This window comes from Megascapheus bottae, chromosome 3 (genome assembly GCF_031878675.1).
Source record: "Megascapheus bottae isolate mThoBot1 chromosome 3, mThoBot2.hap1, whole genome shotgun sequence".
NCBI lineage: Eukaryota > Metazoa > Chordata > Mammalia > Rodentia > Geomyidae > Megascapheus > Megascapheus bottae.
Genome location: NC_143511.1, coordinates 75,262,187 through 75,280,351, shown reverse-complemented (window position 1 = coordinate 75,280,351; position 18,165 = coordinate 75,262,187). Strand labels below are relative to the sequence as shown.

The following is an 18,165-nucleotide window of genomic DNA, read 5'->3' as shown; positions in this document are numbered from 1 at the left end:
AAAACTCTACCTCAGGAGATCCTAAACTGGTGTTTTGCAAGCTGCTTTGTGGAACCTTGATAGTTACTAATGGTGCCTCTGGGACCACCCAAAGGGTGGCTTAGCAAGGGTTAAAGAAACTGAGAAGCAAGTAAATTGGGTTTAGAACCATTACATCATAACCCTACCCCACACAGATTCACTTTGATTGGTTTTGAATGTGGAGTGTGTGAGGGAGTTTTTCTTTGCAGAATGAGTGCATCAGCTAGAGGAAACACAAGAACAATAGTGATGATAACAATACAAATCTGAAGAACACTTTTTTTTTTTTGCAAAAGTTCGGGTGAAGAATGCTTTCTAATTAATAGGAGGTTTGAAGTAGAGGATAATATGTGAGGTGAGAGGAGAAACAGTAGATTACAACAGATGGAAGATACTCATTTAGAGGGTAGTCCCGGGACACATCATGTTAGCTTTGTGTATACACCTGCCATCGGCAGTTATTGAATGATATGCAGTTTTGAAATGGGAGAATCATGAGGTCAGGGTTGAAATGCTAAGTACTTCAGCTTCTAACAAGACTCTCAGTTAGTCCTGACATGCATCCCCCAAAGAAAGTTGAAAATCTTCACTTCCAACACTTACATTTCATAGGTGAAGGGGCTAAGACCCAAAGGAAAAAAGGCATTTGTCAGGTTACACAGAACTGTTCACGAGTCTCCTGAGACTCATGCTACTTTGTTCTTCTCTTATACAAATCCATATGTTATCTACTCATCTATCTGTCTGTCTGTCTCTGCTATTTTATCTGTATATCTATCTATCTGTCTGCCTATCTATCTATCTATCATCTATCACATATTTGTCATCTAATTAATCTTATAATCTATCAACTATCCATCTCTCTCACTCTTTCTCTCTCTACCTACCTATCCTTTTTAATATGAGAAGATGTTGGTGTTGTCTTTATAATGGTAACAAGTATCAGAATCTAAAAAGCCTCTGAGGTATAGCAGTCATGCTAAAATCTGTATGTATCAGTTCTTTTTTTTTCTTTCCCAAACCAGGGTTTGAACTTAGTACTTCATATTTGCTTGCCAAATACTCTACGATGGGAGTCATACCTTCAGCCCAGCTTTTAACTGATTATTTTGAAAATGGGAGCCTCACAGTCTTTTCTACCTGGACTATTTCTAAACTTCAGTCTCCTTGAGCTCTCAGCCTCCTCAGTAGTTAAGATTTCAAGCATTAGCCACCAGCAGGCAGCTATGAATTACTTCTTTAATGCATTGATGTAACATCCTCATGGCAGTGTTATTAAAGTTTCTCATAAGTGATGATGGGTAAGGAAATTAAAAGAGGAAGAGACAAGTTCAAAGTCAATTAGCCAGTAGATCCTATAAGACCCAGAAATTCATTGTCCTGTGTGATAATTCCATAACACCTCTCACCCTTTCATTGGTGCCAGCAGGGATTTGGACCACACCATCGATTTTTCAGAGGAGGGTTGTCACAAGTTTTCATTAGGTGTTTGAGGGTGTTCCAAGCTAGGCGTCCATAGACTTATTCTGGCAAAGCCAGAAAGTAGCTTTGTGGATAGTCTCTGGATCTAATTATCTTTATACTCACCAACCCCTTGCTCCCCAGCCTTTTCTGGAATATACCCAATGTCCTTGGCACAGACAAAGCTGTTGGATGGGGAAGAAGACTCGCTAATTAAGAGTGCATTTTAAGTGTCAGATGCTGCATGAAGCCAGGTGGGAAGAGAAAAGAGAGGGAGATGAGGATGAATAAAAGATGCTCATTTAAGAGGACAGTCCCTACTCTCACTAGAGAATGTTTGCGGTCACCGTAACTCTGTATTTGCACCTGCCACTAATGCTCATCAAATGAATGTGGACAGCATCCAGCAGAATCAATAGAGGAGGCCCACATAGTCCTTACTGCTCTGTGGGCACCGGGACCTTAAAAATACCTGTATGAGGCATATCTGGTCTTTGCTTGGGCATGATTCATCTCCTGATACAGAGTCCTGTGCACTGCTTCACATTGAAGGCACATTTCTCAAATCCAAACACAGGTAACACATCTCAGCATGCCTATTCAGATACTAAGCCCTGAAATAGTAACAGATATTTTTCAACTAGTTGATGCTGTCTGTATTTAAATCTGCATTCTTTCTTGAGTAAGAATTCCTTCTCTTAAATCAATTACTTTTATTACCATTGCACAGGTCATATGGTCTAATGGAGATGAACTGGAAGCTCTGAGGAGTTCCTAATACTTCTGGGATTAAGATTTGCTTTTTCTTCTCTTTCATTCTGTCCATATGAGTTTTGTCATAATTGGGTTGTGTTTACCCAGTTATAGAACATAAGATGCTGATTGTGTGTATCTCAAAAACAGTAACAAAAATTATCTGAGGAAGAAAAATCTCTGTGCAAGGAATTGACAAGAGCAGCATTTTGGCTGAAGATCTAAGCTCCCCTACATCTCTTCCTACTCCCTGACCTATGGTATTTTAGGGAATGGCTCAAGTCTACTAACAGTCATCCTTTTCCTGTAGTCTGGATTACCTTGGTAGAGAACCAAGTTCCTTTTCTGGTCCTGGATGGTCCCTTTAGTAAAGGTGGTATTTGAATGAGGTTCCTTGTCACAAACTCAATCCAAATCTGATTTTCTTTCTTCTAGATTTCCCAGTGACTAATGCACAGGACCCTCTTCCCAGAAATTCTCTCCCTGAAATTCCGTGAGTGGAGAAAGCATTGTATCCTCTGTACTCATTTCACTTTTAGAAAACTTGATGTGCTCTCTCTGGTTTTGGTATAGCCTGAGCCCACCATCTCCTCTCAGGAGGATTTCTGAGGATGGTAACCATGTCTGGTCCACTCTATTATTTCCCCCAGCACCTTGATACAATGGCCACTCAGAAAGTGTCTTGTAAGTAATTCTGTTCAATTTTGAACAGTGAGGGTAAAGCAAAACAGGGTCTTTAAGGGCATAAAAAATATCGAAGGCGCTAAATGTTTATCCCTGTGGTGAATGGTCAGAGAGTCAGAGGACAGGGTGTACTTGTGGAGTGGCTGGGGAAGAACAGGAGCTTTGAACTTGAGGTAATCTTTCAATTCTGAAGACAGCAATTACTTGGCTGAATAACTGTGGTAACAATGGAAGTTTTGCACTTTGCCACCATGGAACTTTATTTCTTGCCTCGGGTCTTTCTTCTAACATGCTGTCCTACTAATAACAGAGAGAACCAACAGAGTAGTGTTGGTATAAAAAATGGCTATATAAATGGGAGTTCATTTTTGAGATGCTGGCAGGTCTTGGAGTAAAATTAAGGATGAAAACAACGTAGGAAATGACTGGAAATAAAACATTTGTGAGGGAAGGCACTCCGAAGGCATCTCATTTGATGTGTTAAGAGCTATAATGAAGGCTAGCAAAAGCCCAAGTCTTCCTTAAACTCACTGGCCAAAAAAAAAAAAGCCAGAACAAACAAACAGAAAACAACTTTTACAGATCTTAAGTCCCCATTAGCTTAGATGATAGTAAAAAACTACATTCCCACTGACAAAGATCTGATTCCAGATTTAGAATGAGCTGCCCCAAATCTCTCTTATTGGTACCCACTTTGTGAATCAGCTGGGCGCAGAGGTTCTGGAAGTTGCCAGACTCACACCCAATCCTTAGCTTCAGTTCTCTCCTTCACCCACCCATCCTCTCTTTACTAAAAAGAAAATGTAAAGGGTCTCCTAATGATGGAATTTAAATCTGCAGGAAGATACTTCCCATTTCCCTCCTCCCTACTAAGGTGTTTAATTTGTCAAGGGGCTCCCAGTACCTTTCCCTGGGAAGTTCAGTCTCTTAGTTAGCAAAGTAAAATGTTTATACATTGGTAGAACCTTCCAGAGTGTGTGGACTCAAGCTGGGGCCACCTTTCTTCTCTTCATAGTTGAGAGAAAAGGGGCAAGGAATGTAAAAAAGCCAGCTGCTTTAAACACAGAGCTAAGAATATGGGGTAGCTTAGCCTCAGGAGGCAGGGAGGAAAGGCAAAGAGGGGTTTTCAGTAGAACCAAGGAGGAAATACATTACGGGAAATGAGAACTTTGAAGCACTGACTTCAAGCATTCAGAGGGCTACGTTTGCCTGGAATGTAAGTGGCAAAAAGACATCACTGATGGTGAAGTGCAGAAAATGTCTTCATTCATTGAATTCCCATTCCAGTGGTTGGATGAATGGGAAGAACCAGAGATTGGACACCAAAGCTCTGGATTTGCCATGCCACGTCCCTTTCCCTGGGTATAACTCACTCCAGCCTTTAATGCTTCTTGACCTCCTCTCCCTTCTAAGCTCTGCTCCTGTGATTCTTCTAAAACCTATTCTACCTTCATTGCTCTTCATTCAGAACAGTCCTTTTGATACAGCACATCAACTACTCACTTACTATTTTGAGACGAGTGAAGTGTATTAGGTGATGTGGTCATTATGCACCGAAAACATTCCTCTCTGGGAAAGGATTGTCAGCAGGAATGAACTTCACGGAAGCACCTTCTGTGCATGGTGCAAGTAGATAGCTGCTTCCATGCCAAGATGTCTATCTCTAACCACAACCTCACACAGTAGCTGTTATTTCCAGAAAAACCTAAGCTTCGAGAACAGATCTTCTTCTAGTATCGCACAGCACTAAGTGGTAGCAAGGACTGGAATTCAAGTTATCTTTGGTTTGAAAATTATAGCTATGCCTCCATCCTGTAGGGTTGTTTTCCCTCTATGTGTTTTTTTTCCTGCTACCATTTGGCCTTTAAAAAAATCATTAAGAAGAAAAATTAGGGAAGATTGGCAAGTTGTGAATAATATTGTTTGTTTTTCTCTTATTGGGAAAGTAGGTACAGGAAGAGAGGATACCTCATCCAGGACCTTTCTCACTGTGGAAAAATAACATTTTCTGTAATTAATGACTAACGTGACCAACAGTTTTCAAAAGCTTCTATGTAGCTATCTCTCTGTTTAGCACAGATTTCCCATAAAGCTCATACAAGCCCTGTCAAGTGAGTTTTATCAACATGCCTTTGGCAGATAAGGAAACTGAGGTATGGAGAGGTTAAGTGATTTTGTCTCTAAGGATCCCATCCAGAGATTGGGAGATCCGATTTCGCATGTCATGAGTTTAACTCCAGAGGGGAAATGACCTCTAGCTGCTCTCCTGTCTTGTCATAACTTCCACCCCACACTCCTGGCGTTTGTGCCCAGGTCAGCTGTTGCTCCATCAGCTATCCTAGCCTGGTTCCTTCTGTGGGCGATGTCAGGTCCTGGATAGGGGAGACAGTTTTAGGCCCTCCACTTAAAGGATACCCACTAGCTGGGGGAGAATACAAGCAAAGGTGAGAGGACATGGACATGAAAGGGGGAAATTTAGGTCAGTGGTCTGGTTTCTTTCAGGAGGCTAAAAAATATTAAAAGCTAAAGGTTGAAGCTGGTCCCTTTCTGGTTTGTTTTGTTTTTGCTTCCCATGATTTAATCGCTGGTATCAAAGCCACGGAGGAATGCTCGAGAGAGCAACCCTATGGAAAGCTTTTTTTCTGCCCAGAGGACAATGATTAAAACAGACAGATTTGGGTTAAGTATAGCCATCATCCCTGCACTAGGTTCAGCTGAGGAGGGGGGAAGACTCCTCAGAAATGACCTGAAGGACTCAGTACCACCATATTCACAGAAAGGCAGGGGATGCTCCTGAGTAGCATTAGAGCAAAGGGGAAACATTCCTCAGCCTCTCCATCCTCTGGACACCTTCTGGCTCAAAGGTTTCCCCTTGGGCTCAGTGGAAGGAGGGCTTAAAAGTGACTCACAGTGAGAAGACATGCCAATTTATACTTAGATCTGGGCATCCATGAATCTTGGTATCAGGGAATCAGCAGTAATAAGAAAAACAAAATAACCACAGAGAAAGTCATAAGGTCAAGACTGGCTCTCGTGCTTCCTATGGCTTGCATATAGGTAGGACCAGGACTGTAAAACAATATGATAAGCATCCACGGTGTCACCAATGTCACCTCTCTTACCTGTTTTTTTTTTCCCCTTGGCCTGGAGCAATTAATTGACTGAGACCCCATGACTAGATGTGTCTCTTTCTTTTTTGTTTTTTAACTAATTGTGTGAGCGTGGATGAATCAGTTTACTTCTCCAAGTTTTAGTTCTCATACGTGAACTCTGGAGAGGAAAATTCTTATCCTATATACTACACATATCTCTGGGGAGAGAGAAGGAAGATAAACAGATTCATACTTCCCTGAAAACTACTTTGAACAATCCAGAGAGGAGGCAGATTTGAGAAGAGTATACCTAAGGATTCTTTAAACCCACAATGGTGACTACACAGACCTATGTGATATATTTGGGATGACAATATGCCTCTCTCTGGAAACTCCATGTATACCTGTTCTGCTCTGGCTATTGACTCTCCACACTGTCGCTCTTACAAGTAGTTTGTATGGGCATAAAGAAATATAAACAAGTCTGAAGTCAAATGTTGGCTCTTTCATTTACAGACCTTGAAAGTCTGAATGTCAGGGCACACTCCTCAGTTTAGACTTCTCATCTATAAAATGGGACTAACACATCTTCCTTTGACAGTTGTAGAGGGAACTAATGAGATAATGAATGTGCCAGGACTTGGCTCATGGCCACTGGATACATAACAAGCATTAAAACATATGTACACATGTACTAGGGAGTCAGACTATTCTGTTAGAACCCCAGCTCTGCTCCTTATTAGCTGTATAGCCTTGGGCAAAAACTCTGCTCCTAGTTAATTTCCTCGTAGGTAAACTGATATAACAAGTACTTCACACACAGAGCCATTTTGCAAATTTACTGTCAGACTACAAACACCCATTTGCATAGCATGCAGCAAATATAATTATACTTTTTATTGCTATTCATAATAAATGTCTGTTCTTTTCCCTCAGAAGTGGCACTATTTTATTTGTCCCGTTTTCTGTGCTGATACATGGAACCCTTCCTGTCATTGGTCTTCTAACTAGAAACTCATGTTCATTGTTCATTTTTAATAATGAAACTGGTGCATTTGCAACTTAGAAATTGAAGTGGAGGAGGAGAGGAAAAGACAAATAATAAAGGGAAGATAGAAAAGGGCAAAGAGAGAGGTGAAGTTTGATTTCAGACACTCTCACAGGTTACATGGCTCAAAATGTGCAATGTGCCTGGTGAACTGACTGGTGTATATGATGGATCTATCTTGGAAGGGAGACCATACCTTTGGTCATTCCGAGGATGACCTAAACCCCTCTCTTGACTCACTCCTCAGAGACTATCATTTCCAAGTGAACTCTCAAGGACTGATACCTTCTCTGGTCCACAAACTTCATGGATACCCCAAGACTTTACTCTTCACCATAGAATCAGGCAGTCTGGACAGGAAATTTCTTTGTCTGTTTCCTTTCCTTTCCCTTCCTTTCTCTTCCCTCTTCTCTTCCCTTCCCTTTTTTTCCTTCCCTTTCTCTTACTCTTCCCCTTCTTCTTTCCCTCCCTTCCCTTCCTTTCCCTTCCATTCCCTCCTCTCTCCCTTTCCTTCCCTTTCCTCCCTTCCCCTTCCTTTCCCTCCCCTCCTCTCCCTTCCCCTTCCTCTTTCCCCTCCTTTCCCTTCCTCTCTCCCTTTCTTTCTCTTCCTCTCTCCCTTCCCTTCCATTCCCTTCCTTTCCTCTCTCTCTTCCCTTCCTCTCTCCCTTCTTCCTTCTTTCCATTTCCTTCTTTCTTTCCCTTTCTTTTGTCTTTTATCATCCAATTTTGCAACTAATCTCACCCTTAAAGCATTTTTTATAGCATCTTAACAAATGATTGCTCGAGTACCACAGAACTCCCTACCACCTGAGAAAACCTTCACATCTTTAAGTATTTCTCAGAGACCATCTAGACAGAGCCCAAACCACCTTCCCCTCCTTCCCAGGATCTGGTTTCCCAAATGCTCAGTTATTTGGTCTGTTTGTTTCCCAGTCAGACCTAAGGCTATCCAAGGCTTTTAATTCTGTTCTCCCTGAGCTCCTCCATTTTCCAAATGAACATTCACAAGTTCTTCCAGATCGCTACATTGTATAAAGCCACTGACCCATTTAACAGGTACTTGTGGAGCATCTGTTCTCTCCGATCCTGTCTAGAAGTTTAGAATATGGAGCCACAACCTTCTTCATAGATATCTCCAGTTCCCTAATACTGGTAGTAGACTTAGCAATACATAGTCCGTACAAGAGAACAAAGACTGTTGAATTAGAAAAACTATGAACCTGTTTCACTAGCATGTCCTCAAAACTGCTACTTTGATTTCTTCTAATGCCAGTCATTTCGACACATGAAAGTCATCAACTATCAAGTGTCATGCCCAGGGATAAGAACTATATGCATTATCTCATTAAATTAACACAAATACTCCATAATATAACATCCCCTGGTCCCTTAATGAGTGAGAAAACTGAGTTTCAAGAATGTTTTGTGACCTGGCAAAGTTCACTTGATTTGTAATTACACAAATAGGATTAGAGCCAGCTACAGATTAGACAAAGGTCTACATTTTCTGCAGAAAGCATAAGCAAGAATTCTATTAAATTAGTTGAAGCACTTATTTTTCCGAGAGATGATTTTAAAAGCTCCCCCATATTGGTGATCAATCTGTTGGTTATACAGACAGAAGTGTGCTAATGTTCTATGAAAATGTTCAAGTGTGCAAAGCATCTTTGTTATTTCTTTTGCCTCTCTCAATATTCTGTAGAAGAGAGAAAATATGAATGACAACTTTGCCTGTACAAATAGAAAAAATGAGGCTCTAAGACTGGGGAGTGAATTGCTCAATATCTTAGCATGTGAGAGGCAAAGTCAGGGCTTGAACCCTCACCTTCAACTGAGAACACACTGACATCCTGTCTGCATCCCCTACTTCATGACATACATCCCAGTAATAACCTCATCATTTTCTCCATACTGTTCACCAGATCTACATTTAGCCGGTAACTTTACATTAATCTAAAGACAGAGACTGGAGTTAAAGAGTAACACATGTCTACATTGTTTTAAACAGACCCCGCGGCATCTTACTGTCCACACAAGAAGCTACATTAGAAAGAAATGGTACTTTCCATTTTGGAGGCAGCAGCACTGTCCATGTATGATGAACATCAGAAAAGGGAGGTTCCAGAAACCATACACCAGTGTATATACAAATACAATTGACAAAGTCATTCGTATAGAAGTGTATTCTTATACAAATGTATTTTAGACATGTGTTATTATCTCATTCATGTATTCTTATTGTTATACATGTATTATCATATATATGTGTGTATACGTATATATATTATAATTCTGACTTTTTGTGTATGTGTGTGCCAATATTGGGGGCTGGACCTCAGGGCCTGAGCATTGTCTGTTATTTTTTTTTGCTCTGCCACTTGAACCATATCTACACTTCTGGCTTTCTGGTAGGTTAATTGGAGATGAGTCTCATGGACTTGAGTCTCATGGACTTTTCTACCCTGGCTAACTTTGAACCATAATCCTCAAATCTCAGCCTGTTTTGTAGCTAAGATTACAGGAGTGAGCCGTCAGTATCCGGACATTTTGACTTTAACAGTGGGTTTCTACAAGAACTGTGGAGCTTTAGCATTGTGTCACTCATTCCTAAAGAATGAGTCCAATCGCCCTTCCATGTGGGGGGTGTGGTTGCTCACTGGTCTGCCAATTAGCATTGGTGGAAGAAATGGAGCACCTGCTGCCAACCTGAGGAGCTGAGAGGGATGGGCAGGCTCCCGTGGGGGCAGGCCAAGTGATGCACATTTCATACCTGACACAGGGCCACAGCCAGTTATGTAAAAACACACCCCAGACAGTCTGGGCTGAGATCTGAAAACAAAAGCTCCTCTCTGGGGTGAGCCTGCCATCACCTCATCTTGGCCTACATAGAAGGGTGAGCCCTTCAGGGAGAGAGATGGCAAAGGGAGATAAGGAAAGGACAAGGCCAGACAAGCAGAGCTCTACTCTACAGGGCTGTGCCATCCAGCATTACTCTCCTAGGCAAGGAGTGCCATGAGAGCTGGGGCTTACCAGTAGTTGCTGTGTGGCAGGCATGGGGCTGTTTCTTGCATGAATTACTGCAGGGAATCCTTATAGTCATAGACGCAGGAAGATATTATGATTGAAAATATTATTATGAGAAAATGGAGACTTGGGGAGCCCATATAGCAAGCTGAAGCTCGAGTAATTTGTGGGCAAGTAGCATTCGTGGGATTCCACCACAGGCAATCTGAATTCAGTGGTCATACTCATAACTAGTAAACTAACTGCCCAGCCAGATAAAATCTGGTGACATGAGGACATAGGGCCCTTTTGAATTACAGATTAAGGACTATATAGTAAAGCAGGCTCTACAGTAGAAGTGCAAATAGACAGTGCTTATGGAGAAAACCCTGCTTCTGAGCAGCAAGCTCAGGGAAATTTCCCAGGATGAATCTCTGAGCCAGGATGAGATAGAGGCTTTGAGTGGGGTCAGTCTGGGAGATCTTTACTCACAATGTGAAGTATGAGCCAAAGAGACAGCTATGAAGTCACATATAGACAGCCCGGGGAAATTACGAAGACATCTGTATTTCATAGAGGGCACAAAAGGAACACTATGAAACAGAGAGGAAAGGAAACAGCAAAGGCTGCCTGAGGCTAGATCATAAAGGGCGTGCATGGTATGCCAAGATATCTGAGGTTATACCATAGATAGTAGGGCATCTTTGCTGGTTTTTGGAAGAGGGAGTCTAGGGAAGATGAGAATCATTAGCTAGAGATGCTACTTTCTGCTTCATCCAGGAAGTGACAGATAAGACACAGCCAGGACTGCTATCTCAAGACACTCTGTCAAATGCTCATTTGGCAATCTGGAGAGTTTCAAACCTTATTAATGAAAAGGGCGGAATATCAGCAGAATTTTGGAGAAGACTGATAGATGTATTAAACTAGATGTTAACTTTCTGTTGTTTTGGCATCTGCTAAAATATCATGAATTATAATTCAACTCAGGATGGAAGAATGAAGGAAGGGCTGGCATGGATTAAGATGCACTGTTCTCATAACCTGACATAGGAAATTGTAGCCTCTCTGTACAACTTCTTATTTTTTAAATGGCCCTGAAGGTTTCTCTTGATAGTTAGAAGGTATTTTAGACATTTATTCTGGATCATTTATTCAGTCTCAGACTTGAGACTGGTTCTTAGTTGGCCTTGATTAAATTTCATCTACCTTTGGCCTTTTCATTTCCCAGTCTGTTCTGTTGGGAAGAAGACATGGAGTTGATTTCCAAATTCCTTTCAGATCCTGCTATGGTATCAGATAAATTTGTGCAAAGGCTGGAAGTATGTTTCTATTGACTTCCCTGACTCAGTCCTCAGCTTGACCTGACACAAGGTAAATCCAAAAGACAAAATTATAGATCGTTTAGAATAGATTGAAGCTTTAACTCAAGACTCTGGTAGAATATTAAAGATATGGAACCAACCCAGATGTCCCTCAGTAGATGATTGGATGGAGATGTGGCACTTATACACAATTCAATTTTATGCTGCCATCAGAAAGAATGACATCACCCCATTCATAAGGAAATGGAAAGATTTGGAAAAAATCATATTAAGTGAAGTAAGCCAGACTCAAAGGAACATAGCCTCAATGGTTTCCCTCATTTGTAATAATTAATACACATCCAAGACTCTCCTAGCAGAGGATTACAATAGTGCAAAACTTAGGTACATAAGGTCATATAGGATGAGACTAAATGAAAGGAACTGCAGGATATGGAAACAGGAGCTTTATTTGTGTGATTGTTATTCTTAATATACTATATTACTTCTCTTCTCTTTTGTTGCCCTTTGGTTAATTTCATCTTGTTACTGTATCAGACTTTGTTACTTGGTATATTGTATATTTATTTGAAATAGAAAAGGGAAGGAGGAAAACAAGATGATTGAGAGGGGGAGTGGTTAATGGGAACAAAAACATGAGAAGGGATATCAATGTGTGAGAAGTAATGCATCTACTATCTGGCAAATGTAACTGTAACCCCTCTATACATTACCCCAACAATAAAATTAATTTTTAAAAAAGACTGGTAGAATATTTAGAGGATTTCAACCCAAAGGGTTTTTTTTCCAGTTCTAGGCTCGAGCTCAGGGCCTGAGCACTGTCCTTGAACTTTCTCAAGGCTAAAGCTCTGCCACTTGATCCTTAGTACCACTTCCAGCTTTTTTCTATGTATGTGGTACAGAGAAATCAAACCCAGGTCTTTGTGTATGCTAGGCAAACACTCAACCACTAGGCCAAACTCCCAGCCCCTTTAAGCCTAAAGTTTAAAAGCAGTGAACACTTTTGTTAAACAAAACAAAATGAGCATAAAAACAAGTAAATCAGTAACCTAAACAAGGTGTTATTTACTTTCTGGCCATATGTGAGGTTGAGGAACTGAAAGGCTACAGAAGAGAAAAGACTGGGCTGGGAGTTTGGCCTAGTGGTTAAAGTGCTTGCCTAGCATGCACAAAGACCTGGGTTTGATTCCTTGGTACCACATACATACAAAAAAGCCAGAAGTGGTGCTGAGGCTCAAGTGATAGAGCTCTAGCCTTGAGAAAGTCCAAGGGCAGTGCTCAGGCCCTGAGCTCAAGCCCAGCACTGGCAAAAAAAAAAAAAGAAGAGAAAAGACTGAAGGAGAGGAGACCAAGGGCAGCTCAAGGTCAAGTGGAAATGAAATGTGAAGCAGGGAAAAGAGAATGCATTCTAGGAATGCCAAGTAGTTCTGTTTAATATGAAGAGGTTATGTAATACAGTGACACTGTTAGTAGAGACTTTATCTTCAGAAGGATATTTACAACTGCTTGCAGGTATCCCTGGTTTTCCTAACTACTCTGGAAGGAGAAGGGGCTGCTTGCTCCTTCCATATCAACTGAGCAGATGCCTGGAGATGCTAATGAACAACTTATGATGCACACATGATAACCTGACAAGGGTACTAAGGTTGAGAAGTCCAAATATGAAGAATTAAGGAAAATTATTATAGGAGATAGTTTGGGCAGCAAGCTCAGTCAGTTAAGGAGTTCAGACATGACAGTAGGGATTTCTGGTGGAATTGGTAGAATATGGACCCTAAGGATTGCTTCTTCTACTATTAAACTACTGCATATCTTCAAAAGCTTGCTTCAAATTCTTCCTATCTCACTGGAAAAACTGGGTTATTAACTGTACCTTCTTTAGGGAATGATAGTGGGGCCAGAAAAAGAAAGACATCAGAAATGATACCTACATTAGGTATTACCACAACTGTATACCAGCAATAGTGAGTTACAGCCAACAGCAGTTCAAGTTGCTGAAGAGATCTTTCAGTTGCTGACAGCCGCCCATGGGGTACCAGTAGCACACGCCTATAATCCTAGCTACTTAGGAGGCTCAAATCTGAGGATTGAGGTTGGAAGCTAGCCTGGGCAGAAAAGTTCTCTTATCTCCAATTAACCACCAGAAAACTGGAAGTGGTGATGTGGCTCAAAGTGGTAAAGCACTGGCCTTAAGCAAAAAGAACTTGGGGACAGTGCTCTGGCCCTGAGTTCAAGCCCCATGACTTAAAAAAGAAAAAGTAAAAGATAAATGATTGACAGTTGCATGGTCATTATTTGACTAGAGTATACATCCAACCAATAATCCTTTGCCAACTGCGTTTTGCTTCTGATGGCATTGCAGGCTGGCCATGTTTTGGGTTTTCCTTTCCCCTTTGCAAGCAATTTCATTTGGATTGCGTCATTCAGTTTTTCACAAGGCCCAGGCAAGCATCAAATGCTTCTGCCGTTTAGGCTCCTCTTGGTTTTAATCACTAAGTAGAAGGAGTTAAGGAAAACAGGCCTTGGGACAGATGGAAAGATGGAAGACTTCTACAAAAGCCACTGCCCCTGAAATACATTGTTAATAGGAATTCCAAGGACAGAATGAGGCCACATTTCAGAGGCTTGTTTGAGCTACTGATACGGTTGTCTTGGAGCCCTTGTTTGTAAACAGATATTTTTACTGACACTGGGCTTTGTTAGGAGGGCAGGCAAAGTCAGGGATGGCTGTGGGGGTTGGAGTAAAAGGCAGGTTGTGTTCAAGAACCTTAGACCATGTGTTTGTTGTTGAGAATACAAAGACCTCAGTGTATTAAATGAAAATGCTTGTTTTACAAGGTGAGTGGGAATATGATAGGTACATGTTGAAAATGCTTCGGAAACTGAAACAACCCTTTGCAATGAGGGCTTCCTGCTATATTCTACGCCCAAAGGCATGGGCTCAGCACTGCTGAACTGGGCTTTGCGAGGCTGTACACAAAAAGAATCCCACAAGCCAAGTGAGTGGCAGCTGTCTTTTCTTTCCATACAATCAGGCTTCTCATTCTCCATCAGTTACCCACCACCCACTGACCTGAGGGCATGGTTATTGATCTAAACTATCAGTGTTGATAAAGGAGCCTCTGGCAGTGTAGATCTAGGTTCCAAGCACCACCAGAAATATTTTGCATTAGATAGTTCTACAGAAACAGTACCTTCATTGCTTCAAAGTAAAAATTTCACGTTTGACCATGTTCATTGCAGCCCTATTTACCATAGCAGAGATATGGAACCAACCCAGATGTCCCTCAGTTGATGAGTGGATCAACCAGATGTGGTATTTATACACAATGGAATTCTATGCTGCTCTCAGAATGAACGACATCTCCCCATTTGTAAGGAAATGCAAAGACTTAGAAAAAATCATATTAAGTGAAGTAAGCCAGACTCAAAGGAATATAGGCTCAATGGTTTCCCTCATTCGTCATAATCAGTAGAAACCTTGGGCTCTCCTAGCAGAGATTTGCAATAGAGCACAACCTATATACATAAGGCCATACACTATGATGCTAAATGAAAGGACCTCCAGGTTATAGAAACAAAAGCCATATAATGAGTGATTGTTGTCCTTAATGTACTATGTTATCTCTCATCTCATTTGCTGTCCCTTGGTTATCTCATATTGTTATAATATTTCACCTTGTTATCTGATATATTTTATATATGCTTATTGGTTATTTGAAATTGGATAGGGAAGAGGGGAAATCAAGATGAGAGGATGGAAGGGGGAGGGAAATGGGGACCATGACATGAGAAAGGGTATCAATGTTTGTGAAGTAATGTACCTTATATCTGGTGAATATAATGTAACCCTTCTGTTAATTACAATGAAAATATATGGAAAAAATTCACGTTTGAAAGTAAATTTGAAAATTATGCTCTAAAATTGTAGGATTCCTCCGAATGTTTCAGAGAGTTTTACTTGTTTTGTTTGAAGGACACAAAGTAGTATAAAAAGTAGAATCAGACTCTCCTAACATGTTCCCCAATCAATAGCACAAAGCTTTGTGAGAGGAAGATTACATATCAAATGTAAGGAAGACAGGGAGAAAAAGGCAAGAAGGGAGAGGGAAAGGACGAAAGGGAAGAAATAAGGGAAAGAAGATGGAAGAAGAGAGAAGAGAGGGAAAGAATGAAGAAGAGAGGGAGGAAAGAAGGGAAGGAAAAAGGGAAGGGAAGGGAAGGAAGGAGGGAGGGAGGAAGAAAGAAAGGAAGAAAGGAGAAAGGGCAGACGGAGAGAAGAAAGAAAGGGAGGAAGGAAGGAAGGAAGGAAGGGAGGGAGGGAAGGAGGGAGGGAGGAAGGAAGGAAGGAAGGAAAGAAGGAAGGAAAGAAGGAAGGGAGGAAGGGAAATGGATAGCAGTGTAAATGGATGATTTTATTCAAGAGCAAAGTCCATGGAGAATAATTACCAGCAGGACTATTTCAGGCCACATTAGAAGTGAAATTGCCTACTTTAAAATCTCTGCAAAAATCAGAGACCAGAGTTTGAATAAACAAAGTTGTAGATTATATTTCTAAGGAATAAACTAATTCCTCCTCAGAGGAATAAAAGTTCCCAATTCTATTTATTCCAATAAGGATGCAGATGAAGGAAAGTGCAATTCTTCAGTCTGATATGACAACTAAACATCAACATTCTCATTTCCACAGATCTCCTACAGTGTTCAGATTTTAGAGCTGGGAACAGGAACAGTATTTAGGAAATGACCTGGTATGCCCCAGTTTTTCAACATTTAATTCGCTCTTTGGGGCCACACATCCCTTTAAGAAACTGATGAAAAGGTTAGACTCCAGAAAAATGTGTAAAACCTCATTTTTTAAAAAGAAAATGTCTCAAGGGTCACAGTTTCTTCCTGAAGCCAAGTACAAGAAACACCACCTCCTCTGTTGATCTCAAATATGCTATTTGACTATTTCAGTTAGTAATGACATTGGAAAGTCAAGTCATAACAAAAACAGTAATATCAGCAACCAATTCACACCAAGATAAAGTAGTAATTGAGACTTCTCATGGCTTCACACAATCTCTGGTTATAATGGTCAGAGTAGTCTTTGGAAACTATACACCAGATCTAATGATTCCATTGGTTAATGCTTTTAATATATTCCCCCACAGTTGTTTAGTGGGTTATTCTCTTTCTTTTCTCATGAGAATACAAAGTCTACAAGGGCAGAGGGATTGCTTTGTGTTATTCATGGTTAAGCCTAACAGAACTGAGCACATGTTATATGTTTACTGTGCTATGGAGGCCCATAAAGGATTTTTGTTTTGAATCCTTGGTATTAATACTAAACTATGGAAGAACCCTGAATCAATCTTTCCCTCTTTCTGGAACTCAGGATTCCTAGGAAGAAAAAGAATAAGTTGGGTGTTTTAAAGCTATAAGTTTCAGTAACCTAAATCTTTAAAGATTAAGAGAATTCCATGTTCAAGAGATCAGGATCCAGATCCCCAAGACATTATGACATGGTAGAAACAAGTGGTTAGTAGCTGGGGTGTGATGGCTACTGAGGAGGCTGAGATCTGAGGATCAAAGTTCAAAGCCAGCCCTGGCACAAAAGGCCCTGAGACTCTTATCTACAATTAACCTCTAGAAAAATGGGAAGTGGGGCTTGACTTGAAGGTAGGGCAGTAGCCTTGAGCTGAAGAGCTCAGGGACAGCACCCAGGCTGAGTTCAAGCCCCATGACCCACAAAAACAATAAAATTAAAAAAAATAAGAAACAAGTGTTAGTAGAACTGGAACCTAGTTCTGTGTATAACTTAGGATGATTTGATTTCCTTCTCTAGCTATTGGATTCTCCATCTGTGAGCTGAGAAGCTTGGACTAGATAGATAGCAAATCTGCATTATTTATCCATGTAAGTATCTTTCTAGAAATGCTGGTGGATCCTTGTGTTGTGACAGATGCTGAGAGAGTGTCACTGAACAAGGCAGAATAATTCCCACCATACTCGGCTCTAGGGATCAGGTGAGGGTTGAAGGAGCAGGAACATATCTATACAATTATTCTTGGTCATTTAGTAACCTTTTATAAAGAAGAATTGGAAAGGCTCGGGGGTGGGGGAAGGCTCTATAGCTAACATAGAGGGTAGATAGGCTCGCTATAAAGAAAAGGATGCAGAGGGCTATGAAAAGATGGCTAAGAATCTGTATTTCAACAGGTAATTGGTAAACTCAGAGAAGTCAAGGCTTCAGCTAACAGCTTAATGTCATTTATTCCCTGCATGATTGCTTTCATTGTCTAATCTTTCCCTAAGTTCCCTGTTACCGGTTCTGAAAGCACCTTACCTTTATATCATCCTCTTCTCCCACACCTGGGACTATCTCCAATTCATCCATTTATTTAACAAAGTTCACTTAGTATGATAGAAATTATTACCATTACTATTATTAGTACTCTTAATACTCAGTATGATAGGAATTATGCAGAAATGAAGACAAGAATTTTCTCTGCCCCCAAGGGGCTCAGAGACTCATGGAAGTGACAGGCAAGGACTAAATCAATCAAAATAGTGTGGAAACACAAAGAGCCACTGGCAGTTGATCTAGATAGTGATAGATTCAACTGTCCAATCTTTTTCTTAGAACTAAACTCTTAAAAGCTACTTTAGGTCATCACTGTCCACTGACATAGGAATCAAGAGGTACTGATTACTCTGATGTACATGTCTAAATACATTCCTATGAAAGGGAGTGCATGCACTCTCTGTATACATCCATGCCACCTTAAAAAGA

At 40.8% G+C, this 18,165-nt stretch overlaps 1 protein-coding gene across 1 annotated transcript in view; it reads right to left on the bottom strand.

The window, feature by feature from the left end:
• Positions 1–18,165, bottom strand: part of Pappa (pappalysin 1) — a 220,134-nt gene that overhangs the window by 187,560 nt on the left and 14,409 nt on the right. The window lies entirely within an intron of this gene.